Genomic DNA, 6,930 nt, shown 5'->3' on the forward strand with positions numbered 1-6,930 from the left:
AAGATAAAGAACGTCCAGGTTAACCGAAAAAGTTTGAAGACCAACAATTACAAGCATTATTGGGTGAAGATGCGTGTCAAACTCAAAAACAACTTGGAGAAAGATTAAACATTGCTCAGTAAACAATTTCCGATCATTTACAAGCAATGGGAAAGATTTTAAAGGAAGGAAAATGGGTGCCACGTCAACTGAACGAAAGACAAATGAAAACTGAAAAGTCTTCAGTAAAATGTTGCTTCAATGGCATAAAAGAGAGTCTTTTTTGCATCGAATTGTGACTGGCGATGAAAGTGGGTTTATTCTGAGAATCCCAAATGCACAAAATCATGGGCTGATCCAGGTCAACCATCAACATCGCCTGCAAGGCCAAATTCAGGAAGAAGACACTGCTCTGCGTTTAGTGGGACCAGGAAGGTGCGGTGTATTATGAGCTTCTAAAACCAGGTGAAACCATTAATACTGACCACTACCGACAACAAATAATCAATCTGAACCACGCTTTGATCCTGAAACCACCAGAATGTGCCAGAAGACATGGCATAGTAATTTAACTTCATGATGACGCACCATCACACACTTCAAAACCAATTAAAGACACGTTAAAAGATCTTGCCTGGGAAGTATGAACCCACCCGCTGTATTCACCAGATCTTGCTCCTTCTGATGACCACTTGTTCCAATCAATGGCATATGCACTTTCTGAGCAGCACTTCAAAACATACAAAAAAGTGGAAAATTGGGTCTCTGAATTGTTTGCCTCAAAACAAGAAAAGTTCTATTGGGATAGTATCTACAAATTACCTGAAAGATGGGGGAAATGTGTAGCTAGTGATGGACATTACTTTGAATAAAGCACTTTTGATGTTTCTCTTAAAATTATCGTGTTTTCTTTGATTACAAAATCCACATTATTAACCGGTACACCTGGTAAATTTACATAATTCCACACTATCTTCTTTAATATTTGAAGAGAAAGGAATACATTTCTTAATTTTGAGAAAAGCATTTTTAAAAATGGTTCTAAATTGCATAAAATAAACCCCCCAGATCCCAAAGCAGAGTATCTGAGTCCCAGGATAGAAAATGTTCATTGTAAATTGAGCAAAGTTTGTTTCGTTGGTTACAGCACAATACTGAGAAAGCTCAGGTCTTGATTTCATTCTCTGGGGCAATCTTATCTGCAACGATAAATAACTCGGGCTCAGCAAAGACATAGAGCATTTCTAAACTCAATTAAACCTAAGAATGGGATTCAAAGTATCACAGTTGCTAGAAAACTACTCAAGCTACAGGCCCTGACAGTAGGTCAGGAGTATTACTAAGTCTTGCCATTTCTTTTTTTTTCAAAAAGAAAAAAATATTTTTATTGATTTCAGAGAAAAAGGGAGAGGGAGAGAGAGACAGAAACATCAATGATGAGAGAGAACCACTGATCGGCTGCCTCCTGCATGCCCCCACTGGGGATAGAGCCCGCAACCCAAGCATGTGCCCCTGATCAGAATCAAATCTGATACACCTCAGTCCACAAGCCAATGCTCTATCCACTGAGCCAAACCAGCCAGGGCTAGTCTTGCCATTTCTAAAGAGACTCAGAATTTGTAAGAAAAAAGAATAAATTAATAAAGGAGAATATATCAACAGAGTCATCCTTCAGCTCCTGGCTAAAGGCCTAATGGAACCAAGGGAAAATTATAAGTGAATAAAACAGTACAGCAGCCAAATGCATTCAAAAAGATAATGAATAAATAAAGAGGTTTAAGGGCACAGATATAAATATCCCAGGAGGCGATGACAATTTCTCAGTTCAGGCACTATGAATGGTCACAAGGCCAACTGACCTCCGCCTTCCTACTGTGCCCAAAATATAAGGGCCTTGGTTTGGTCTCCAGGGCATTGCTAATGTCAAACCACTTGGCAAAATAAGTGGAAAAGGCAGAAAGGAATATCACTCAAGATATTCCACTCACACAAGTCTTAGGGACCAAGATTCATAGCCATCAGATACGTGAGACCTCAGGAGATGCTTCTAGTTGCCATTAAACTGGAGGCCTGGTGCATGAAATTCGTGCACGGGTAGGATCCCTAGGCCTGGCTGGCGATTAGGGCCGATCAGGGCCTTCCAGCTGCCGACCGAGGCCTTCCTTCATTCCACACCGCCCCCTGGTGATGAGCGCACATCATAGCAAGCGATCAAACTCCGGGTCTCCCGGTTGAACTCCCAAGGGGACACTTTGCATATTAGCCTTTTATATATAGAGATTCCCTTTAATGGGGGTTAAAGACCAAACTCATCTATAATGAATTCTATGCCAAAGCAAGCCGTTTATTCTCTTTTAAATGACACCAGTGGTCTTAGAAGCAAGAGTAAAATTTTTCCAAGGTTTGGGGACACCTGAGATGCATGTACTTAAACAGAGAATTCAAACTCTCAACTAAAAGATACAATTTAAATAAAAATGCCTTCAGGCTCCAGTTGGCAGATTCTAATCATGCAGGAGAAATGCGACTGAATGAAGGAAAGCAGCTCCGTGGGGATAGAAAGGAAGGTGAGGAACATTTAGCAGGTAGGTCAGCATTTTCTAGAAATACGATTTGTAAAAATCTGTGTATATTGAGTTTTTTCCAATGAAATCACATTTTTAAAACTCAGTAGGTCCCGGTCAGTGTGGCTCAGTGGCTGAGCATCAACCCATGAACCAAGAGGTCACTGGCTCCATTCCCGACAGGGCACATGCCTGGGTTTCAGGCCCCATCCCCAATAGGGGGCAGTCAGGAGGCAGCAGATTGATGATGTTTCTCCCTCATTAGTGTTTCTATCTGTCTCTCTCCCTTCCTCTCTCTCTAAACAAACAAACAATGATGTGTCTCTCTCACATCTATGTTTCTCTCTCCCTCCCCTTCCCTCCTCCCTATCTCTCTAAAAATCAATGGAAAAATATTCTCATACCTCCAGTGAGGATTAAAATAAAATATTTTAATATAGAAAAGTCCTATTGATAATACACGTAGGTGCCACCACAAACATGAAAAAATAATTTAAGCCCCAGCTGGTTTGGCTCAGTGAATAGAGCAGCGGCCTGCCGACCGTGGGGTCCCAAGTTCGATTCCAGTCAAGGGCACATGCCTGGTTGTGAGCTGGATGCCCAGTGAGGGGTGTGCAGGAGGCAGCCAATCAACGATTCTCCATCATCATTGATGTTTGTATCTCTCTCTCCCTCTCCCTTCCTCTCTGAAATCAATAAATATATATTAAAAATAATTTAAGTATGAAATAGTCATTCCAAAGCTCTGTATGTAAACTAGTTAAAGAACGTTAATTCATTCATTCTGTACGTCTCTGAAGAAATAAGAAACAGTAAAGAATGAAAATAATCAGATAATGCATTAAATCACACTTCGGAAAAATATTCCTTCTCCCAATAAACAATTATTGAGTGCCGACAATAATTCTAACTACATATTACAAACTATTAACAAACTGTTATCAAGACAGGTCTACAGCCCCCTGACATTTAACAAATATGTATTAGCATCTATCATACGCATGACGCAAAGCACTAGAGATACTTCTATGAACAAGACAATCTTGGTGTCCACCCTGGATTCTAGTGGAGGGAACAAGAAAAGAAAAACCAACAAGTTAGAAATCACAATAAGGAAGCGAAGGGCCAGGAAATGATAGCAGGGGACTCCTGTGGCTAAGGTGGTTGGAGAAGGTCCCTCTGAGGAAGTGACATTTATGCCAAAATGAAGAGGAGACAGCACTGGGCAGTTCTGGGGAAAGAGCATTCCAAGTGCAAAGGAGGAGGTGGGAATGAGTCAAAGAGCAGAAAGATGGCAGGGAGGGCAAGGGGCAGCAGGCGAAGCGTCAGAGGGGAAGACAGAAACAGATCACACAGCCCACAGCAGGCACACGGAGAAGCTGGGATGGCAGTGGCAGGGCAATGGAAAAGGATTTCTTGTTTAAGGATTTTAAACAAGAAAGCAATACAAGCCCTGACTGGTTTGGCTCAGTGGATAGAGCGTTGGCCTGCAGACTCAAGGGTCCCGGGTTCGATTCTGATTAAGGCCACGTTCCTTGGTTGCGGGTGCATCCCCAGTAGGGGGCGTGCAGGAGGCAACTGATCCATGTTTCTCTCATCGATGTTTCTAACTATCCTCCCTTCCTCTCTGTAAAAAGTCAATAAAATATGTTTTTTTTAAAAAGAAAGCAACATGATCTGATTTGCATTTTAATAACAGTAATTCTTGCAGTTGTGTGAAGAATGGATTAAAAAGAGTCAGAGGGGCCTAAGGAGGTGCCTCCTTGGTTAGAGCAGAGTCCTGCACACCAAAGTCAGGGCACATGCCTAGACTGTGGTTTGGATCCCTGGTCCAGATACATACAGGAGGCAACTGAGTCTCTCTCTCTCTCTCTCTCTCTCTCTCTCTCTCTCTCTCTCTCTCTCTCCAATAAGCATATCCTCAGCTGACGATTTTTTTTAAAAAGAGGCAAGAGGGCGGACGTTGGGACATAGCTGGCAGGCTAGCACAGTAATACAGGCAAAAATGGCAGGGATTTTGACTAAAATGCTAGGAGTGGGCCACTGATGAGAAAGGGGTGGGTGAATTCCAGATGCATTTGGGGGACAGGAGAACTGATTGGATGTGGAGGATGAAGGATAAGGAGGAATCAAGGATGGACTAGGTTTCTGGCTTGAGCAACCAGACAGATAGTGCTGCCATTTATTGCAATGGGGGTGCAAATTACTGAGATTTCTTCTTCTTCTGTGTTCATTCAAACCCAGGGGCTACCCAAGACATTCCAATTGCCAAATCAATGTGTCCTTCTTTACCCAAAGTCCCTTCATCTGACACCATTAACCACTTGCTCTCCCCTAAAACTCCATTCTCGCTTGGTTTCCAAGACACCACACTCTCTCGTGGTTCTTCTCTTAGCCATCAAGCCCCCTTCTCGGGGTCCGTCCACCCTGCAGTTCTGTCCTTGGCCCCTGCTAGTTCCTTCAATACACTATCGCTTGGTGACCTCATCCGGGCAATCCACAGTTTTAAAGTCTCCATATCTGTGTTTCCAACCAGAATGTTCTCACCTCCAGAACCATCTCCCCAGCTGTCTTCTGGCCATTTCTATTGGGATGTGTCCACAGCATCTTAGACTCAACATCCGAAAGTAACTTCATCGTCTTCTTCCTCCAAGATTCCCATGCCTCATCCCATATTCTTCCTCTGGGAAACCCCATTTCCCAAAAATATGCCCAGCTTCCCAAACCCCAAACCTCAGGCTCATCATACACTCCCTCTGTCAAGCCCACAGCAGATCCATTTCCAAGCCCTATCAATTTATTTTCTAATTGGCTCATGAAAATGTCCTCTCCTCATATCACGCTGCTTGTATTCAGGTCTTTATCTTCCTCTGGACTATTACAATCGCCCTCTGGTGAGCCTCACACCACTCTAGCCCAGTAGAGAAACCCCTCCTTCCTGCAGCTTTTAGGACAAAATCCAGCCTTAGGAATGGCAAGCAGGGTCCTTGGGGAGTTAGTGCCTCTGGCTGGCTCCCCGCCTCAACTCCCACCAACTCTTATGCACTCCTACCTCCCGCCACGTTGATGGTTGATGCTGATGTAAGGTTTCCTCATAACCACTCAGCTTCCCCAGACCTTTCTCCAGGGCCCGAACTTTGGTCTGAAGTGATGACTTTCCTTAGTGCCCTAACAGCACGCCATTATCGAGAGATTTTTTATATTGCTTCTCCCACCGAACTGTACATTATGTGAGGGCAGGGATCTCCTTCCTACAATACTTTTGGTGCTTAATATTTAAAAGGCGCGTAATGAATGTTTGTTGACAAACTGAACCTGGATCAAACTCAAGAAGGTTTCCCACGAGACATGAACTGTTATATATAGTATCCATGATCAGGAAAAGGTGACTTGGCGAGAAGAAGGCGTATTTTTCTAAAATTAACTAATAACAACACCTGCTGACTTGCACATACCAGCATCCATCTTTCATTACTGAACAGCCAGGTATGTCCAAGCTGTAGGTCGTTATTATTCTGGTGATCTTTTCGTACTAATATCCATTAAGGTTAAGTTTTTTTAATTTTGCAGTTTTACCACTTTTAACACCCTGAGTTTAAGATCAGCCCAACTGCCTTGTCCTCAGTAGCAATGCCTGACCTCTCCTGCATAATTCTGTCTGAAGCACACAAGATTTCTGATAAATCTTAGGGTTAGGCTGTTTCCTACTTGTCTTAAAACACAAATGACACCATCACCAACCGCCCCCCCCCCAAAAAAAATCCCCACAAAACAACAACGAAAACACACACCACACTTTTAACCTTTTTTTTTTTTTTTTTTTAGAATGACACCATCACCAACCGCCACCCCCCCCCAAAAAAAAAATCCCCACAAAACAACAACAAAAACACACACCACACTTTTAACTTTTTTTTTTTTTTTTTTTTTTTTTGTCTCAGAAGAAACATTTATACAGAATGGATTGTATCTTATCTGGCAGCCTTCACAGGGTGGGGGAATTTTCACATTTATACTTTATGGCCCCTGGAATCACTGCTTTAATTCCATAGTTCCTGGTTCCAGTAATTACATTAAGGACTTCTTCCGTGAAAGAAATTAATGAGTAAACTCTATTCAGATACTCCTATTAGTGATGCAACTGACACTTTTGCAGAACAAAAGAAGTGAAAGTGTGTGTTTCTTAGGAGTTGGCCTGTGACCATTCCTCAGTCACATCCTGAGGCAGAGCGAGTTCTCCCGGGAACAGCACGGGGGTCCCAGGGCAGAGCCACCCCCGAGTCCACAAAACCACCACCCAAATCCACACACTGGGGCAGAGGCTCACCTTCAGTTTGACCCATAAAATTTGTCAAGGAAAAAAAAAGCGATTTAAAAAAGAGAAGAA

The sequence above is a fragment of the Myotis davidii genome, unplaced genomic scaffold (assembly GCF_000327345.1).
Source record: "Myotis davidii unplaced genomic scaffold, ASM32734v1 scaffold401, whole genome shotgun sequence".
NCBI classification, from domain to species: domain Eukaryota; kingdom Metazoa; phylum Chordata; class Mammalia; order Chiroptera; family Vespertilionidae; genus Myotis; species Myotis davidii.